The sequence below is a fragment of the Arachis stenosperma genome, chromosome 7, assembly GCF_014773155.1.
Source record: "Arachis stenosperma cultivar V10309 chromosome 7, arast.V10309.gnm1.PFL2, whole genome shotgun sequence".
Lineage (NCBI taxonomy): Eukaryota > Viridiplantae > Streptophyta > Magnoliopsida > Fabales > Fabaceae > Arachis > Arachis stenosperma.
In genome coordinates this window covers 39,873,064-39,894,094 of record NC_080383.1, presented here as the reverse complement: position 1 = coordinate 39,894,094, position 21,031 = coordinate 39,873,064, and the positions used below count along the sequence as shown (strand labels likewise).

The 21,031-nt window shown below is 39.6% G+C and overlaps 1 non-coding gene across 1 annotated transcript; it reads right to left on the bottom strand.

Moving 5' to 3' along the window:
• Positions 1–19,384: 19,384 nt before the first annotated feature.
• Positions 19,385–19,493, bottom strand: LOC130942378 (small nucleolar RNA R71). The gene has a single exon (XR_009070950.1). It is a non-coding gene; the product is annotated as a small nucleolar RNA R71 (small nucleolar RNA).
• Positions 19,494–21,031: the final 1,538 nt, after the last annotated feature.

The window sequence follows — 21,031 nt, the reverse complement described above, 5'->3', positions numbered from 1 at the left end:
CACAGTCATTCAATCCCGGAATCCTACTCGGAATACCACAGACAAGGTTTAGACTTTCCGGATTCTCATGAATGCCGCCATCAATCCAGCTTATACCACGAAGATTCTGATTAGGGAAGCTAAGAGACATTCATTCAATCTGATGTAGAACGGAGGTGGTTGTCAGGCACACGTTCATGGATTGAGGAAGGTGATGAGTGTCACGGATCATCACCTTCTCCACAGTTAAGCGCGAATAAACATCTTAGATAAGAACAAGCGTGTTTGAATGGAAAACAAAGGAATTGTATTAAATCATCGAGACGCTGCAGAGCTCCTCACCCCCAACAATGGAGTTTAGAGACTCATGCCGTCAAAAGTATGTAATTCAGATCTGAAAATGTCATGAGGTACAAGATGAGTCTGTAAAAGTTGTTTAAATAGTAAACTAGTAACCTAGGTTTACAGAAAAATGAATAAACTAAGATAATTGGTGCAGAAATCCACTTCTGGGGCCCACTTGGTGTGTGCTGGGGCTGAGACTAAAGCTTTTCACGTGTAAAGGCCTTTCTTGGCGTCAAACTCCAGGTTTTGACGTGTTTTGGGCGTTCAACTCCGGATCATGACGTTTTTCTGGCGTTTAACTCCAGACAGCAGCATGTACTTGGCGTTCAACGCCAAGTTACGTCGTCTATCCTTGCGCAAAGTATGGACTATTATATATTGCTGGAAAGCCCTGGATGTCTACTTTCCAACGCCGTTGAGAGCGCGCCAATTGGACTCCTGTAGCTCAAGAAAATCCATTTCGAGTGCAGGGAGGTCAGGATCCAACAGCATCAGCAGTCCTTTTTCAGCCTAAGTCAGATTTTTGCTCAGCTCCCTCAATTTCAGCCAGAAAATACCTGAAATCACAGAAAAACACACAAACTCATAGTAAAGTCCAGAAATATGATTTTTGCCTAAAAACTAATAATAATTAACTAAAAACTAATTAAAACATGCTAAAATCTACATGAAATTACCCCCAAAAAGCGTACAAAATATCCGCTCATCAGCAACCATGGAGAGGAAGCATGAAGAGCCTCTCTCAAAACAGAGTCAAACAGAGCCCCCACAGTCAAACTCTAAGTTTGGTGCTGGGAGGCCACAACCAACTTCTAAGTTTGGTGTTGAACCCCCACATTCAAACTCTAAGTTTGGTGTTGGGAGGTTCCAACATTGCTCTAAACATCTGTGAGGGTCCATGAGGGCCCACTGTCAAGCTACTGACATTAAAGAAGCGCTTGTTGGGAGGCAACCCAATGTTATATTTATCTATTTTCCTTTGTTATTTTATGTCTTTTATAGGTTGATGATCATGGGAAGTCATAAAATCAATTGAAAAAGCAAAAAACAGAATGAAAAACAGAAAGAAAAATAGCACACACCTGGAGGAAAAGCTTGCTGGCGTTTAAACACCAGTAAGGGCAGCAAATGGGCGTTTAACGCCCAGTCTGGCACCATTCTGGGCGTTTAACGCCAGAAAGTGGTACCAGACTGGCGTTAAACGCCAGAAATGGGCAACAGCCCGGCGTTTAATGCCAAAATTGGCAGAAGGAGCAATTTTGCTCGCTGATGACAAGTCATCTTAGCCTAGTTTCACTTGCCTTTTTCTTTTGTTTTCAATTGAATTATGCACTTTCTTGAGCCATAAGCAAGCCAATTGGGTAGATTTTTATGTTTCCTTTGATTTAATCAACCATAGATGAATTAATGCAATTTCATGAGGTTTTATGCTATAATTGTCACATATTATGAAAGAATGAATATCTCATGATTTTGAGCATAGCTTTGATGGGTTTGGTTGATTAATGATAGGAGAAGAAAGCTTGGAGAAAGGTTGAAGCAAGAAGGAATGGCTAGGAGGAAGAGAGGACAAAACGTTTGAGCAAAAGTTTGCCTCAAACTTTAGCTCAAACTTTTGGAATAAGTGAAAATGAACCAGGGAGCAAAAAGCTTGACCAAAAGTTTGCCTCAAACTTTTGCGCAAACTTTTGGGAGAAAAGCTTGAGCCAACGTTTGCCTCAAACTTTTGGGCAAACGTTGGCATCACAAATCAACACCCCGAGAGCAAAAGTTTGCGCCAACGTTTGCCTCAAACTTTTTGGCAAACGTTGGCACCATGAACAACACACCCTGGAGAGCAAAAGTTTGCGCCAACATTTGCTTCAAACTTTTTGGCAAACGTTGGCGCCATGAGTATGCAAGGGGGAGCCAACGTTTGAGCAAAGGTTTGACCCCAAACTTTGGCCCAAACGTTGGTAGCAGCAAGATAAGCCATCTGGTGTAAAAAGTTTGAGTAAAAGTTTGCCTCAAACTTTTACTCAAACTTTTACTCAAGCTTTTATAATTTGCAACCCGGTTCACATTGGTTCTTTCTCCAACTCCAAGAGCAATCAACCAATGCCTTTTTCAACCCAATTCCATCAAGAGCAAAGGCCCAATTCAAGGCTTGAAGACCATTTGAAGAAAGTGTATAAATAGCATAGGATTTAAGTTTTTCGGGGAGCTTTCCCTTTAGTTTTCATAGAGAGTTTTCGGAGAGCTTTTGGAGTGGAGTGAATTTTAATTTCTAAGTCTCGGGGAAGGAGAATTGAATTCCCTTCCTCTCAGTTTTCTTGCTTTCAATTTCAATTACAATTGTCTTGGATCTTGGGTTGGAGAATTGAAGGAATTCTGTTTCAATCTCATCCTGAGATCTCTCTGTTTATTTACTGCTTAATTGAATTTCAGTTTCAGCTAATTGCTTCTTCTTCTACTTTCTTTGCAATTTACAATTCTTCATCTCCTTTGCAATTGTTCTTGTTGGATCTAGGAAGGCATTGAGATCTAGACTTGGTTATCTAGTCTCTTGGGTCCTGAGATCTGAATTCCAATTTTACATTCTCTATTTAATGCTTTTCAATTTCATTTACATTTCTGTTTCTAGATCCGATTCAGTCCAAGTCATTTTCTACTCCTCCGTTTGTTGAATTTTACTTTTCCTTGTTTAATTTCTGCAAATCCAATTCCCAATTCCCTTTATAATTCAAGCCATTTACATTTCTTGCAATTTAAGATTCTGCAATTTACATTTCTTGCGTTCTAAGTTTCTGCCATTTAATTTCTTGTTCTTTAAGATTCAGCACTTTAAATTTCAGTTCTCTTTAATTTCATGCAATTTACCCATTCCCTTTACTTTCCATGCAATTTAAATTCTGTTAATCACAAATCTCTCAACCAAATCTTGATTCGCTTGACTAAATCAACCACTAAACTAAAATTGCTCAATCCTTCAATCCCTGTGGGATTGACCTCACTCCCGTGAGTTATTATTACTTGATGCGACCCGGTGCACTTGCCGGTGAGTTTTGTGACGGATCGTTTTCCGCACATTAAGTTTTTGGCGCCGTTGCCGGGGATTGATTAGATTGACAATGATTAAGTGAAGTGGAGATCTAGATCAAGCACTATTTCTTTAATTTTTGATTAACCCACTAACTGTTTGAATTTTTGCTTAAGCTAACTAAGACTTCATTCTAGTAGTAGATTGAAGTATCATTGGTTTGAGCGTTTCTTATGTTATGCTTGTATGTCAGGTACAAGGAGAACCACACCCACCTTTCATGAGCAAGACGAAAGAACTCTTAGGAGGTTAAGAAGAGCTGAAAGAGGGAAAAATATTGTTGGAGAAGAGGAATCCGAAGAAGAATTCCAAGATATGGAGGAACATTCAACCAATCCACTTGGTGGAGCAGACAACAACAATAACAACCCACCCCAGAGGAGAGTTTTAGCCTCCTATACCTTTGCAAATCCTAGACATTGTGGAAGCAGCATCTTAGCTCCAAATGTCAATGCAAACAATTTTGAACTAAAGCCACAACTCATCACTTTGGTTCAAAACAATTGCTCTTTTGGTGGAGGACCACTTGAAGACCCGAACCAACACCTATCCACTTTCTTGAGGATTTGTAACACTGTCAAAACTAATGGTGTGCCTCCTGACAGCTACAAGCTATTGCTATTCCCATTTTCTCTCAGGGACAAGGCCACTCAATGGTTGGAATCTTTTCCAAGAGACAGCATCAACAATTGGGATGATTTGGTAACCAAGTTCCTTGCCAAATTTTACCCACCTCAAAGGATCATAAGGTTGAAGATAGAGGTACAAACATTTACACAAATGGAGGCTGAACCCATCTGAGGCATGGGAGAGATACAAGGCTCCAATCAGGAAATGTCCTCCTGAAATGTTCACTGAGTGGGATAAGCTGCAGAATTTCTATGAGGGCTTAACATTGAAATCCCAGGAAGCTTTGGATCATTCAGCTGGAGGTTCTCTGCAACTCATGAAAACTGCAGAGGAGGCTCAAAATCTCATTGATATGGTGGCTAACAACCAATATTTCTTTGCTCATCAAAGAAACCGCCAACCATCACAAAGGAGAGGAGTAATGGAGCTAGAAGGAGTGGACTCAATCTTGGCTCAAAACAAGATGATGCAGTAGCAAATTCAACAACAATTTAAGCAAATGACCAAGAGGATTGATAGTCTCCAAGTTGCAGCAGTTAACACTAGCCAACCATCAACCACATGGGGACAGAATGAAGAAATGCAAGAGGAGCAACAGCAAGAACAAGTCCAGTACATGCATTCTAGTCCAAATGAAGTCTATGGTGATACTTACAACCCCTCATGGAAGAATCACCCCAACCTCAGATGGGGAGATAGTCACAACCAAAACCAACAAACATGGCAGAGGAACTCAAACCAAAATAATTCAAGAAATAATCAAAACTACAACCAGCATCAAACTAACCAAAACACTTACAGAAAACCTCAAAATAACTACCCCAACCTCAACCAGTACCAATCCAATAACCAACCCACCAACCAAAATGCCCACCATCCACCACTCACATCTCACAACCCACTACAAGCACCACCTGAATCCCAAAGACTCACTAACCTGGAGACCTTGATAGATAAAATGATGAAATACCAGGAAATGACAACCAAAAACCATGAAGCTTCCATGAAGAGCCTAGAGAGGCAGATCGGGCAAATCTCCAAGCAAATTTCTACTGAGAGACCTTCAAGCTCACTGCCCAGTGACACAATCCCAAATCCTAAGGAGGAATGCAAGGCAATACAATTAAGGAGCGGGAGAACATTGATGAGCAATAATGACATTACAAAGAAGCAATCAGGAAGCAGCAAGAGGCCAACAGAAGAGGAGGAGCAAACAAAGGCAGATGAAGCCAAGGATCAAGAGGTGATGCCAAGCAAGAGCACTGAGAAACTCAAAGAGAAGGACAACCAACCACACAGTTCAAAAGAAGTGACTCAGGGACAGCATCAAATAGGAAAGAGCATCACACCTCCACTGCCATATCCCCAGAGGTTCAACAAAGAGGCTAAGGACTAACATTTTCATAAGTTCCTTGAGACTTTCAAGAAACTGGAGATTAATATTCCATTGGCTGAAGCACTTGAGCAAATGCCTCTGTATGCCAAGTTTTCGAAGGAGCTTATCAATAAGAAAAGAAGTTGGGATGAGAAAGAAACCATACTGCTTACTGAGGAATGCAGGGCCTTGATTCAAAAAGGGCTTCCTCCTAAGCTTGAGGACCTAGGGAGCTTCTTGTTGCCTTGCACCATTGGGGAATTGACCATCACTAAAGCAATGTGTGATCTAGGAGCAAGTATTAACTTAATACCGTCTTCCTTGGTGAGAAAACTGCGTATAGAGGAAGTTAAACCGGTACAGATGTCTCTAGAACTGGTAGATAAGTCAATAGTATATCCCAGGGGTGTGATTGAAAACCTTTTGGTCAAGGTGGACAAATTCATATACCCTGCTGATTTTGTGGTTCTAGACTCAGATGAGGATGATGGTGACTCTATTATACTGGGAAGGCCATTCTTGGCCACTGCTAGGGCTATCATAGACGTGGAGGAAGGAGAATTAACTTTCAGAATGCATGATAAGAGTGTCACTCTGAAGGTGTTACCAGAAGCACAGTTTGGTAATGAGAAGAGAGACTATATGGAACTTGACAAGGAAGAATCACAGTTAAAGGAAGAGAGTGACAAGGTGATTCACAGCAACATTCCAAGGCAAAAGATTGTGCAGACTGATGAAGAACCCCAAGAGAATATTGGAGTATTAGCCACTGAGAAGAGAGATTCCCAAGGTAAGCCTGTGGCCAGAGAAGAAAGATCAATAAAAGAAAGGATGAAACGCAGAAACAAAACAAAAAGGGGTTGGAAGAATAGGAAAATTCCAACAGAGGGGCTTTCCAAAGGTGACAAAGTGCAACTGATATATCAACAACTGGGAGCAAGCCAACAGACTGATGACTATTACACTGTCAGCAACATACTCTCATTAGAGCACGCTGAAATTGAACACCAGAGAACAAAGAAGAGGATCACAGTCAGGGGAGACAAGTTGAGGCACTACAAGTACCGACCACCATAAAAGAAAGCTCCAATGTCAAGCTAGTGACAATAAAAGAGCGCTCCATGGGAGGCAACCCATGATTTAAGATTCATGTCATTTTAAATTCAATAAGCTATGATCATTTGAGCATGAATTTTTTCTTACTTTTCATGAGCATACCTACTGAATGCAAGCACTGTTCTGAAACATATACTGAGAATTCTGAGTTTGGTGTGCCTTCAAGCACACTAAACCAATGTTACAAACAATTTCGTGCTATATGCTTAAGTGTCTTGATAAAGCATATGGCCAAACACTAAGTTTGGTGTCTGCAAGGGTGGACACTCTCAGAGGATTCAATTCATTTCTTTTCTCCTCATGAAAATTTAAAAAAATTCATGCATCAATGATCATACGATTGTTATCTTCTAAAACTTTACAAATAAAAAAAAATCATATTCTGTGATGAAGGCATCAATTGTGATTAATTGCTAGCATCTCACATTTACCTCTTAACAGGAAACAAGTTTGGTGTTCATCAAACCTTGATACACCGATTTAGAGACACAATTGATCCTTCATGAAAAAAAAAAGAGAAAAAGAAAATTATGATGAAAGCAATTCTTATAAACATTTAACTAAGAGTGACATTGGGATTTCACTAGTTGGAGGAAGAAACACATATTTTCTTCACTATATGACCAAACATCAAGTTTGGTGTCCTCTAAGGAAAGTCACGGTTCAAATGGATATAAGGATTGATGATTCATATAGTGTTAATGAAAAAAAGCACTCTTGCCACGGTTTGATAAAGCTGATTTGTGTTGTCTTGTTGTGATGACTAGGTGGTCAAAGAACACTCAATGAAAGAGACAAGACAAAGGAAAGCATAGCATGAGGACAAAATCTCATCACATGCCTCAAAAGGAGAATCTGCCACTCCTTGAAATGATCACAGCAAAGACAAGTGAAGAAGCAAGCTTTGTCTTCATTCATCCTTACATGCACACCTTTGATTCACATAGTATCTAATTGCATCCTAGCCCTTCATTGTTCATTTAAATAACACACAACCTTCAAGCCATGCATATGACCGAATCCTTGCACTCCAACCTTTTAAACTTCATTCCCTTCATCACTTCTCAACATAATAAGCTCAGCCTCGAACTTCTTCTTGCTCCATACACACATCAAAATCTCCAACATTCTTCACACTCCCTCTAACTTCAAGAGGCTCAACCAATCAAGTGATCATGGTCTCTTCCTCAAGAACCAAACGAAAAAAAAGGAAAAGAGCCCGTGGTGGAGGAGAGCACCCTTGAATATGACCGATGGAGATTCAAATCTTCGTACCATCAGATGCAAATTGAATGGATGAACGAGAAGAAGATATATCCTGAAGTTCCACTCTTGCTGCCGGATGATGGATGCCAAGAAATGAAGGACAAAATTCGAAAGAGGAGGTGGGAGGAACTCATATCACCAATCACCCGGATCAATGCCAATATCATAAGAGAGTTCTACGCCAATGTCTCAAGGCTTGACATGCGTGAGGCCCCAACGTACAAGAGCTATGTGCGGGGAGTGGAAGTAGACTTTAGCTCGGATGCAATCAAGAAAGTTTTGGGACTAAAGTCAGTCCGCTTTAGTGAACCGGGATACCACAAAAGGGTGAATGGAGATCCGGATTATGATAGGATTGCTAGAGATATTTGCACGGAGAACACAGAGTGGGAAGGAGATGACAAGAATAAATACAAGTATCTGAAGAGAGGTAACCTTACCCCGGAAGCAAAGGGATGGTATGAGTTATTGAAAGATCAATTCTAGGCACAGTAAACACTTCAGAAGTTAACATGGAGAGAGCTGTTATGTTGCATTGCATCATTGTGGGAGGAGAGGTAAAAGTTCATGAAATCCTTGCAAAAGACATTCAAAAGCTTGCCGAGAAGAATTCGGCCGGGTCTTGGTTGTACTACCCAAGTACCATTTGGAGGTTGTGTGCAAAAGCTAAAGTGCCAATGGATGAGGAGAACCCAACATGGTTGAGCCAAGGCATGCCTATGACCATTGAAAGAATGATGATGGCACCCGAAGTGCATCAAGGCTGAAGACCACACGGAAGAAGGCAAAGAGAAGAATCAATGGAGGAAGATGAGTTACAAGAGGAAGAAGAACCACAAGAGGAAGAGGAACAGCAATACATTCCCCCACATAACAATATGGATATGACTCAAATGCAGGAAGCAATTGGAAGATTATCACAACAGAACATGAGAATTCAAGAAAGGCAAGAGGAGTACCATTCACAATACATGAAACATCAACAAGAGCAAGAAGAATGGCAGCTGAAAATGATGAACCAACAAAGTGAGTTTGAGTCAAAATTCCTTGTGATGCAAGAAGAAAATGCCTTTCAATCTCACGAAGCATTTGGAAAGTTGGCACAAATGCAAGCCGAAACTATGAGGGCTCTCAATGAGTTTACAACCCTCCAAGATGCAAGATATGAAGGCCAAGCCGATTACAACATTAACAGTCAAATCAAACTGAACTATATTGGAGAACATCTGCACAACATGGATCCGGCATTCCCAACTTTCGATGAATTTTTCAAAAAGAGAAGCGAGGTAGAAGTAAGCAATGCTATGAGACTTGAAGATAGAGTAGAGGAGGCGATGAATAAAGCTGGGTTTTGGCGGGGTCAACAGACAACAAACATGGACACAGGGAACACCAGCAACCAATTATATGAAAGAAGAAAGAAAAAGCATGACAAATGAAAGGTGGACTTGCTCCTTATTCATCACTACAAAGAAAAAGCATGCATTTTATCTGTTTGAAGTGTCTTTGCATCTTTAAGTAGTTATTTTAATTAATAGTCTTTGCATTATGTTTGTTTATTTTAAAATAAGTAAGCTAGTTTAAGTATGTGCTTGTGTGTTTACTTCCACTTGACTAAAAGCATGTTCTGTCCCCTGCATCTTTAATTCAATAAAAGAAATGTTTGAAGGTGAACTGAGATAGTTCTCTGTTAGATAGAAGTATAATAAAAGTAAGTGGTGGTATGTGTGTGTGATTGTATAATAACTCACTTTTAGTGAATAAAAGAACTAGGATGTCTCCTTCTAAGTATAAAGTGGCCTACTGTCTATGAATCTCAATCAAATAAAGATCATTGGTTAGAAAGAAAAACAAAAAGAAAGAAAAGAGGGGAGAAACAGAAATAGCCAAAGAATGGCAGTAGAACAAAAGAAAACAAAAAGAAACAAAGCTGGACACCAATAGCTTGAACCTTAGAATATATGCCTGTGGTGTCTTTGTACTAGGATCTGCTTGGATTAGTAAGCTCTTTGGAGTGCATCAACACTCGGTGACTTGGGTTAATTAACCCGGGATCATCAGCTGAAAATCCACTATCAAGAGCAACCTAACTACAAGGCATTTAGTAACCCAAAGAGGTGCTGGGCATCAATGTTTTAAGAAGGAATGTAAGCCAAGTGTCTATAGTGAATAATGTGTCAAGCATAAAGAAAAGAAAATGAGCTTGCTACACATGACACTCAAATAAAGCTTATGAACAAAATAACAGTCAAGGATAAAGGAATAATGAGAGGTCATAGCAGTATGTTACTTGAAGCTTGAAGGAGACTTTCTAGGCTTAAGAGTCAATAAGAAGTGAGTGTTTGCATACCCACATAAAACCCCATGAACTACCAATAATACTCTGCTAGCATGAACATCCTCTTCCATTTCATTCTTTCTTCTCAATAAATCTTTTCTTGCTTGGGGACAAGCAAGTTTTAAGTTTGGTGTTGTGATGACAAGTCATCTTAGCCTAGTTTCACTAGCCTTTCTCTTTTGTTTTCAATTGAATTATGCACTTTCTTGAGCCATAAGCAAGCCAATTGGGTAGATTTTTATGTTTCCTTTGATTTAATCGACCATAGATGAATTAATGCAATTTCATGAGGTTTTATGCTATAATTGTCACATATTATGAAAGAATGAATATCTCATGATTTTGAGCATAGCTTTGATTGTGTTTGGTTGATTAATGATAGGAGAAGAAAGCTTGGAGAAAGGTTGAAGCAAGGAGGAATGGCTAGGAGGAAGAGAGGACAAAAAGTTTGAGCAAAAGTTTGCCTCAAACTTTAGCTCAAACTTTTGGAATAAGTGAAAATGAACCAGGGAGCAAAAAGCTTGACCAAAAGTTTGCCTCAAACTTTTGCGCAAACTTTTGGGAGAAAAGCTTGAGCCAACGTTTGCCTCAAACTTTTGGGCAAAAGTTGGCATCACAAATCAACACCCCGAGAGCAAAAGTTTGCGCCAACGTTTGCCTCAAACTTTTTGGCAAACATTGGCGCCATGAACAACACACCCTGGAGAGCAAAAGTTTGCGCCAACGTTTGCCTCAAACTTTTTGGCAAACGTTGGCGCCATGAGTATGCAAGGGGGAGCCTACGTTTGAGCAAAAGTTTGACCCCAAACTTTGGCCCAAACGTTGGTAGCAGCAAGATAAGCCATCTGGTGTAAAAAGTTTGAGTAAAAGTTTGCCTCAAACTTTTACTCAAACTTTTACTCAAGCTTTTATAATTTGCAACCCGGTTCACATTGGTTCTTTCTCCAACTCCAAGAGCAATCAACCAAGGCCTTTTTCAACCCAATTCCATCAAGAGCAAAGGCCCAATTCAAGGCTTGAAGACCATTTGAAGAAAGTGTATAAATAGCATAGGATTTAAGTTTTTCGGGGAGCTTTCCCTTTAGTTTTCATAGAGAGTTTTCGGAGAGCTTTTGGAGTGGAGTGAATTTTAATTTCTAAGTCTCGGGGAAGGAGAATTGAATTCCCTTCCTCTCAGTTTTCTTGCTTTCAATTTCAATTACAATTGTCTTGGATCTTGGGTTGGAGAATTGAAGGAATTCTGTTTCAATCTCATCCTGAGATCTCTCTGTTTATTTACTGCTTAATTGAATTTCAGTTTCGGCTAATTGCTTCTTTTCTACTTTCTTTGCAATTTACAATTCTTCATCTCCTTTGCAATTGTTCTTGTTGGATCTAGGAAGGCATTGAGATCTAGACTTGGTTATCTAGTCTCTTGGGTCCTGAGATCTGAATTCCAATTTTACATTCTCTGTTTAATGCTTTTCAATTTCATTTACATTTCTGTTTCTAGATCCGATTCAGTCCAAGTCATTTTCTACTCCTCTGTTTGTTGAATTTTACTTTTCCTTGTTTAATTTCTGCAAATCCAATTCCCAATTCCCTTTATAATTCAAACCATTTACATTTCTTGCAATTTAAGATTCTGCAATTTACATTTCTTGCGTTCTAAGTTTCTGCCATTTAATTTCTTGTTCTTTAAGATTCAGCACTTTAAATTTCAGTTCTCTTTAATTTCATGCAATTTACCCATTCCCTTTACTTTCCATGCAATTTAAATTCTGTTAATCACAAATCTCTCAACCAAATCTTGATTCGCTTGACTAAATCAACCACTAAACTAAAATTGCTCAATCCTTCAATCCCTGTGGGATCGACCTCACTCCCGTGAGTTATTATTACTTGATGCGACCCGGTGCACTTGCCGGTGAGTTTTGTGTCGGATCGTTTTCCGCACATCACTCGCCACTTGGTGCAGGGATGAATTATCCTTGACACTGCAGGATCTGTGGACCCCATAGGATCCCCACCTACCCCACCACTCTCTCTCTTCTTCACCCATTCACCAATCACCTCAACACCTCTTCCCCAAAAACCCCTCACCTATCAAATCCTACCATTCTCTTCACCACTCACATCCATCCTTCATAAAACCCCACCTACCTCACCATTCAAATTCAAACCACTTTCCCTCCCAAACCCACCCATAATGGCCGAACCATACACCCCCTCTCCACTCCTATATAAACTCATCTTCACTCCTTCATTTTCACATAACCTAAACACTACTTCTCCCCCTTGGCCGAAACACAAAACTCCCCTCCATCTCCTCTATTTCTTCTTCTTCTACTCTCTTCTTTCTTCTTTTGCTCGAGGACGAGCAAACCTTCTAAGTTTGGTGTGGTAAAAGCATTGCTTTTTGTTTTTCCATAACTATTTATGGCATATAAGGCCGGAGAAATCTCTAGAAAGAGAAAAGGGAAGGCAAAAGCTTCCACCTCCGAGTCATGGGAGATAGAGAGATTCATCTCAAGGGTGCATCAAGACCACTTCTATGAAGTTGTGGCCATGAAGAAGGTGATCCCGGAGGTCCCTTTCAAAAAGAGTGAATATCCGGAGATCCGTCATGAGATCCAAAGAAGAGGTTGGGAAGTTCTTACCAACCCCATTCAACAAGTCGGAATCTTAATGGTTCAAGAGTTCTATGCCAATGCATGGATCACCAAGAACCATGATCAAAGTGTGAACCCGAACCCAAAGAATTGGCTTACAATGGTTCGGGGAAATGCTTAGATTTTAGTTCGAAAAATGTAAGGTTGGCATTCAACTTGCCCATGATGCAAGGAGATGAACATCCCTATACTAGAAGCGTCAACTTTGATCAAAGGTTGGACCAAGTTCTCATAGACATTTGTGAAGAGGGCGCTCAATGGAAGAGAGATTCAAGAGGGAAGCCGGTTCAACTGAAAAGGCATGACCTCAAGCCCGTGGCTAGGGGATGGTTGGAGTTTATCCAACGCTCAATCATTCCCACTAGCAATCGGTCCGAAGTCACTATAGACCGGGCTATCATGATTCATAGCATCATGATTGGAGAGGAAGTAGAAGTTCATGAGGTTATATCCCAAGAACTTTATAAGGTGGCGGACAAGTCCTCTACCTTGGCAAGGTTAGCCTTCCCTCATCTCATTTGTCACCTCTGTAATTCAGTTGGAGTTAACATAGAGGGAGACATCCTCATTGATGAGGACAAGCCCATCACTAAGAAAAGGATGGAGCAAACAAGAGATCCCACTCATCATGAAATCCCTGAGATGCCTCAAGGGATGCACTTTCCTCCACAAAATTATTGGGAGCAAATCAACACCTCCCTAGGAGAATTGAGTTCCAACATGGGACAACTAAGGGTGGAGCACCAAGAACATTCCATCCTCCTCCATGAAATTAGAGAAGATCAAAGAATCATGAGAGAGGAGCAACAAAGGCAAGGAAGAGACATTGAGGAGCTCAAGCACTCCATAAGATCTTCAAGAGGAAGAACAAGCCGCCATCACTAAGGTGGTCCCGTTCTTTAATCTCCTTGTTCTTTATTTTTCTGTTTTTCAAATTTTCATGCTTATGTTTATCTATATTTGTGTCTTATGATCATTAGTGTCTTAGTGTCTATGCCTTAAAGTTATGAATGTCCTATGAATCCATCACCTTTCTTAAATGAAAAATGTTCTTAATTGAAAAAGAGAAGAATTGCATGAATTTTGAATTTTATAACAGATTAATTATTTTGATGTGGTGGCAATACTTTGACTTCTGAATGTATGCTTGAACAGTGCATATGTCTTTTGAATTTGTTGTTCATGAATGTTGGCTCTTGAAAGAATGATGAAAAAGGAGACATGTTACTGAGGATCTGAAAAATCATAAAAATGATTCTTGAAGCAAGAAAAAGCAGTGAATACAAAAAAAAGAGAGATTATGTTCGGAAAAAAAAAGAGAGAGAGAGAAAGCAAGCAGAAAAAGCCAATAGCCCTTTAAACCAAAAGGCAAGGGTAAAAATAAAGTCGTGATCCAAGACAAAAAGAGTGTGCTTAAGAACCCTGGACACCTCTAATTGGGGACTCTAGCAAAGCTGAGTCACAATCTGAAAAGGTTCACCCAGTTATGTGTCTGTGGCATGTATGTATCCGGTGGTAATACTGGAAGACAGAGTGCTTTGGGCCACGGCCAAGTCTCATAAAGTAGTTGTGTTCAAGAATCATCATACTTAACTAGGAGAATCAATAACACTATCTGGATTCTAAGTTCCTATAGAAGCCAATCATTCTGAATTTCAAAGGATAGAGTGAGATGCCAAAATTGTTGATGAGAAGACTTTTGCATGGTCTAGAAATTTGCGGATAAATCCTCGTTGCAAGTATAGTTTCTAAACCTTCAAAAGTCCTTTCATACAAACGTTTTGGTTGTCACAAGTAACAAACCCCTTTAAAAATTGTTAACCGAGTATTCAAACCTCGGGTCGTCTTCTCAAGGAATTGCAGGGAGGTATGTTCTTATTATTGGCTATGGAGATTGTAAATTGGGGGTTTTGAGAATTTGGGCAATGGGCACAAGCATATTTTCAAAGCAATAAAAATAAATAAATAACTGTAAAATAAACTCTTGAAAAGGTATAAAGACTGGAGGTCCTATCCTAGTTATCCTTATCAATTGTGATGAGAATTGGATTTTTCTCCTACTTTGTTAACCTCTAACTATGAAGGTAAGTTAAGTGGATGAATTCCAGTTTTCAATCAACAATGAGTTTAATAACTCAAGAGTTACCAATTATTTAACCAAGGCCAAAAGGGAAAAGAGTAAAATTGCTGGAATAATAAAAATATCCTTAGATGGGAAGCAATGGCAACTTAATTCAAGAGAATAATTATAAACTGAAAATACCTCAATTATCATTAATTCAAAGAACAATCCGTGACATGGGAGAAATTCATAAATCAAATTATAATAATCAATTCAAATGTTGGAATAAATAAATAAAAGTAAAACTTAAAATAAAAGAACATTTAAATCTGGATCCAGAGTTACTCTTGAAAGCTAAGAGACGTCCTAAATCCTAATTTCTAAAAATACTACCTAAATTCTAAAGAGAGAGAGGAGAGAACCTCTCTCTAAACTAAATCTAAATCATGGAAAGTGAATTATGAAAAGCATGATTATGAATGGATGCATTCCCCCACTTTATAACCTCTAATCTGTCTTCTCTGGGCCGAAAACTGGGTCAGAAACAGCCCAGAAGTCACTTCCAGCGCTTTCTGGTCTGTACAGGTCGCGGAAGAGTGACGCGGTCGCGTCGTCCACGCGGCCGCGCGGGTTGCGCTCCTGCCAGGTGATGAGCGGATAATTTATACGCTTTTTGGCATTGTTTTTAGTATGTTTTTAGTATCTTTTAGTTAGTTTTTATTATATTTTTATTAGTTTTTAGTTAAAATTTACTTTTCTGGACTTTACTATGAGTTTGTGTGTTTTTCTGTGATTTCAGGTATTTTCTGGCAGAAATTGAGGGATCTGAGCAAAAATCTGATTCAGAGACTGAAAAGGACTGCAGATGCTGTTGGATTCTGACCTCCCTGCACTCGAAGTGGATTTTCTGGAGCTACAGAAACCCAATTGGCGCGCTCTCAACGGCGTTGGAAAGTAGACATCCTGGGCTTTCCAGCAATATATGATAGTCCATACTTTGCCCAAGATTTGATGGCCCAAACCGGCGTTCAAAGTCACCTACAGAATTTCCAGCGTTAAACGCCGGAACTGGCACCTAAATGGGAGTTAAACGCCCAAACTGGCATAAAAGCTGGCGTTTAACTCCAAGAAGAGTCTCTACACAAAAATTCTTCATTGCTCAGCCCAAGCACACACCAAGTGGGCCCGGAAGTGGATTTTTATGTCATTTACTCATCTTTGTACACCTTAGGCTACTAGTTTTCTATAAGTAGGACCTTTTACTATTGTATTTGACATCTTGGTAGCTATCTTTGAGTTTTATGCTATCTTAGATCATTTGGGAGGCTGGCCATTCGGCCATGCCTAGACCTTGTTCTTATGTATTTTCAACGGTGGAGTTTCTACACACCATAGATTAAGGTGTGGAGCTCTGCTGTACCTCGAGTATTAATGCAATTACTATTGTTCTTCTATTCAATTCCGCTTGTTCTTTGTCCAAGATATCACTTGTTCTTCAACTTGATGAAGGTGATGATTGACACTCATCATCATTCTCACCTATGAACAAGGTGACTGACAACCATTCTTGTTCTACAAGCATTTGAGGCTTAGTGAATATCTCTTGGATTTCTGATTGCATGATGCATGGTTGATCGCCTGACAACCGAGTGCTCGCCTGACAAACGAGCCAGCCATTCCGTGAGATCAGAGTCTTCGTGGTATAGGCAAGAACTGATGGCGGCATTCAAGAGAATCCGGAAGGTCTAACCTTGTCTGTGGTATTCTGAGTAGGATTCAATGATTGAATGACTGTGACGTGCTTCAAACTCCTGAGGGCGGGGCGTTAGTGACAGACGCAAAAGAATCACTGGATTCTATTCCGGCCTGATTGAGAACCGACAGATGGTTAGCCTATGCTGTGACAGAGCATCAGGGACGTATTTCCAATGAGAGGATGGGAGGTAGCCATTGACACGGTGAAACCCTACATGAGCTTGCCATGGAAAGGAGTAAGAAGGATTGGATGAAGACAGTAGGAAAGCAGAGAGACGAAAGGGAAGGCATCTTCATACGCTTATCTGAAGCTCTCACCAATGATATGCATAAGTATCTCTATCTTTATCTTATTGCTTTATTCGTTTACCACTATACCCATTTGAGTCTGCTTGACTGAGATTTACAAGATGACCATAGCTTGCTTCATACCACCAATCTCTGTGGGATCGACCCTTACTCGCGTAAGGTTTATTACTTGGACGACCCAGTGCACTTGCTGGTTAGTTGTGCAAAGTTGTGTTTATGCCATGGTATTGAGCACCAAGTCTTTGGAACCATTACTAGGGATTGTTTATGTTTTAAAAAGTATTGATCATAATTTCGTGCACCAAGTTTTTGGCGCCGTTGCCGGGGATTGTTCTTGTGTATGGACAACTGACGGTTCATCTTGTTGCTTAGATTAGGCATTTATTTTTTTTCGAAATCCTTGAAGATGAATTCTAGAGTTTCATGATGATTTGCTGAAATCTGGCTGGCTGTAAAGCCATGTCTAATTTCATTGGACCGAGGTTTCAACTTATCATCACAAGAGCTTGTTGATCTTGCTTTTGGAGCAGTGATCTGCTAAGGCTTGGATGGCCTTTGGCCATGTCTAGTGTTTTGGACCGAAGCTTTCTTTGAAAGCTTGGCTGGCTGTGAAGCCATGTCTAATTCCTGGACCGGAGTCTTAGACTAGCATTGCATTGATTCCTGGAATTCTCATTAAGAATTTTGATATCTTTTTCGACTTAATTTTCGAAAATCACAAAAAAATTCACAAAAACCATAAAAACCAAAAATATTTGATGTTTCTTGCTTGAGTCTAGTGTCTCATCTTAAGTTTGGTGTCAATTGCATGCATTCATTCGTGTGTCTTAAGGATCTTCAAGTAATTCTTGATGATTTCTTACTCTGATCTTTGAATTCTTTTTGACTTGAGTGTTTATGTGTCTCATATAGTGTCAGTAGTATACAAACTGCTAAGTTTGGTGTCTTGCATGCATTGTTATTTGATTCTTGTTGCATTTTGATTATTAAAAATCCAAAAATATTTTTTATTTGTGTCTTTTCAAGTCAATAATACAGAGAATTGAAGATTCAGAACATACTGCAGAGGAATTATACAGAAAAAGCTGGGCATTCAAAATGCCCAGTGAAGAGGCAGACTGGCGTTTAAACGCCAGCCAGGGTACCTGGTTGGGCGTTTAACGCCCAAAAAGGGTGCATTTTGGGCGTTAAACGCCAAAATGGATACCATTCTGGGCGTTTAACGCCAGGATGGTGCTAGGGGGAAGATTTTGTTTTTCAAATCAAATTTTTTTCAAGTTTTCAAAGTTTTTCAAAATCAAATCTTTTTCAAATCATATCTTTTCAATCAAATGTTTTCAAAATTAATTTCTTTCCTTTTTCAAAGATACTTACTAACAATTAATGATTTGATTCAAAATTTCAAGATTGTTGCCTTTTCTGTTGAGAAAGGTTTTATGTTTGAATCATATCTTTTCTTGTTAGGCAAGTCATTAATTTCTAAAATCATATCTTTTCAAATTGTTTTCAAATCATATCTTTTAAAATTGTTTTTAAATCATATCTTTTAAAAAATTGTTTTCAAATCATATTTTCTCAATCACATCTTTTTCAAAATAAGTTTTCAATCAAATCTTTTTTTTTTACTTCTAATTTCAAAATCTTTTTCAAAAATCACTTGATTTCTTTCTTACTTTTATTTTCGAAAATCAATTAAGTGTTTTTCAAAATGTTTTCAAAATATTCTAATTAATTTTCGAAAAATTACTTCCCTCCCTCTCACATCCTTCTATTTATGGAGTATCACTCCTTCTCAATGCACAATTCGAACCTTATCTAGTTAAAGTTCAAATTCTTCTTCTCCTTCTTCTTTCTATTTCTCTTTTCCTCTGACACCTCAAGGAATCTCTATACTGTGACATAGAGGATTCCACATTTTCTTGTTCTCTTCTCTTTCATATGAGCAGGAGCAGAGACAAAGGCATTCTTGTTGAAGCTGACCCTGAACCCGAAAGGACCTTGAAGAGAAAGCTAAGAGAAGCCAAAGCACAACTCTCTTTAGAGGACCTGACCGAATTCTTCAAAGAAGAAGAAGACATGGCAGCCGAAAACAACAATAATGCAAACAATGCAAGGAAGGTGCTGGGTGACTTTACTGCACCTACTCCCGACTTCTATGGGAGAAGCATCTCTCCCTGCCATTGGAGCAAACTACTTTGAGCTTAAACCTCAATTAGTTTCTCTAATGCAACAGAATTGCAAGTTCCATGGACTTCCAATGGAAGATCCTCATCAGTTCTTAGCTGAATTCTTGCAAATCTGTGACACAGTCAAGACTAATGGGGTAGACCCTGAGGTCTATAGACTGATGCTATTCCCTTTTGCTGTAAGAGACAGAGCTAGAATATGGTTGGACTCTCAACCTAAAGAAAGCCTGGATTCTTGGGAAAAGCTAGTCAATGCCTTCTTGGCAAAGTTCTTTCCACCACAAAGATGGAGTAAGCTTAGAGTGGAAGTCCAAACCTTCAGACAGAAGGATGGAGAATCCATCTATGAAGCTTGGGAAAGATACAAACAATTAATCAGAAAATGTCCCTCAGACATACTTTCTGAATGGAGCATCATAGGTATTTTCTATGATGGTCTCTCTGAACTATCCAAGATGTCTTTGGATAGCTCTGCTGGAGGATCTCTTCATCTGAAGAAGACGCCCACAGAGGCTCAAGAGCTAATTGAAATGGTTGCAAATAACCAATTCATGTACACTTCTGAAAGGAATCCTGTGAACAATGGGACAAGTCAGAAGAAAGGAGTTCTTGAGATTGATACTCTGAATGCCATTTTGGCTCAGAATAAAATATTGACTCAACAAGTCAATTTGATTTCTCAAAGTCTGTCTGGAATGCAAAATGCACCAAGTAGTACCAAGGATGCTTCATCTGAGGAAGAAGCTTATGATCCTGAGAACCCTTCAATGGAAGAGGTGAATTACCTAGGAGAACCCTATGGTAACACCTATAATTCTTCATGGAGAAATCACCCAAATCTCTCATGGAAGAATCAAGAGAGACCTCAACAAGGTTTCAATAATAATGGTGGAAGAAACAGGTTTAACAATGGCAAACCTTTTCCATCATCTTCTCAGCAACAGACAGAGAATCCTAAGCAGAACCCCTCTGACTTAGCAACCATGGTCTCTGATCTAATTAAAACCACTCAAAGTTTCATGAATGAAACAAGGTCCTCCATTAGAAATTTGGTGGCACAAGTGGGACAGCTGAGCAAGAGAGTTACTGAACTCCCTCCAAGTACTCTTCCAAGCAACACAGACGAAAATCCAAAAGGAGAGTGCAAGGCCATCAATATGGCCGAATTTGGAGAGAAAGGAAAGGAAGTAAACGCCACTGAGGAAGGCCTCAATGGGCGTGCACTGACCTCCACTGAGTTCCCTAATGAGGAACCATGGGAATCTGAGGCTCAAAATGAGACCATAGAGATTCCATTGGACTTACTTCTGCCTTTCATGAGCTCTGATGAGTATTCTTCCTCTGAAGAGGATGAGTATGTCACTGAAGAGCAAGTTGCTAAATACCTTGGAGCAATCATGAAGCTAAATGACAAGTTATTTGGAAATGAGACTTGGGAGGATGAATCTCCTTTGCTCACCAAAGAACTGGATGACTTGTCTAGGCAGAAATTACCTCAAAAGAGACAAGACCCTGGGAAGTTTTCCATACCTTGTACCATAGGCACCATGACCTTCAAGAAGGCTCTGTGTGACTTAGGGTCAAGTGTAAACCTCATGCCTCTCTCAGTAATGGAGAAGCTAAGGATCTTTGAGGTACAAGCTGCAAAAATCTCACTAGAGATGGCAGACAACTCAAGAAAACAAGCTTATGGACTTGTAGAGAATGTTTTGGTTAAGATTGAAGACCATTACATCCCTACTGATTTCATAGTCCTAGAGACTGGGAAATGCATGGATGAAACCATCATCCTTGGCAGACCTTTCCTAGCCACAGCAAAGGCTGTGATTGATGTTGATAGAGGTGAACTGATCATTCAAGTGAATGAAGAATCCTATGTGTTTAAAGCCCAAGGATATCCCTCTGTCACCATGGAGAAGAAGCATGAAGAGCTTCTCTCA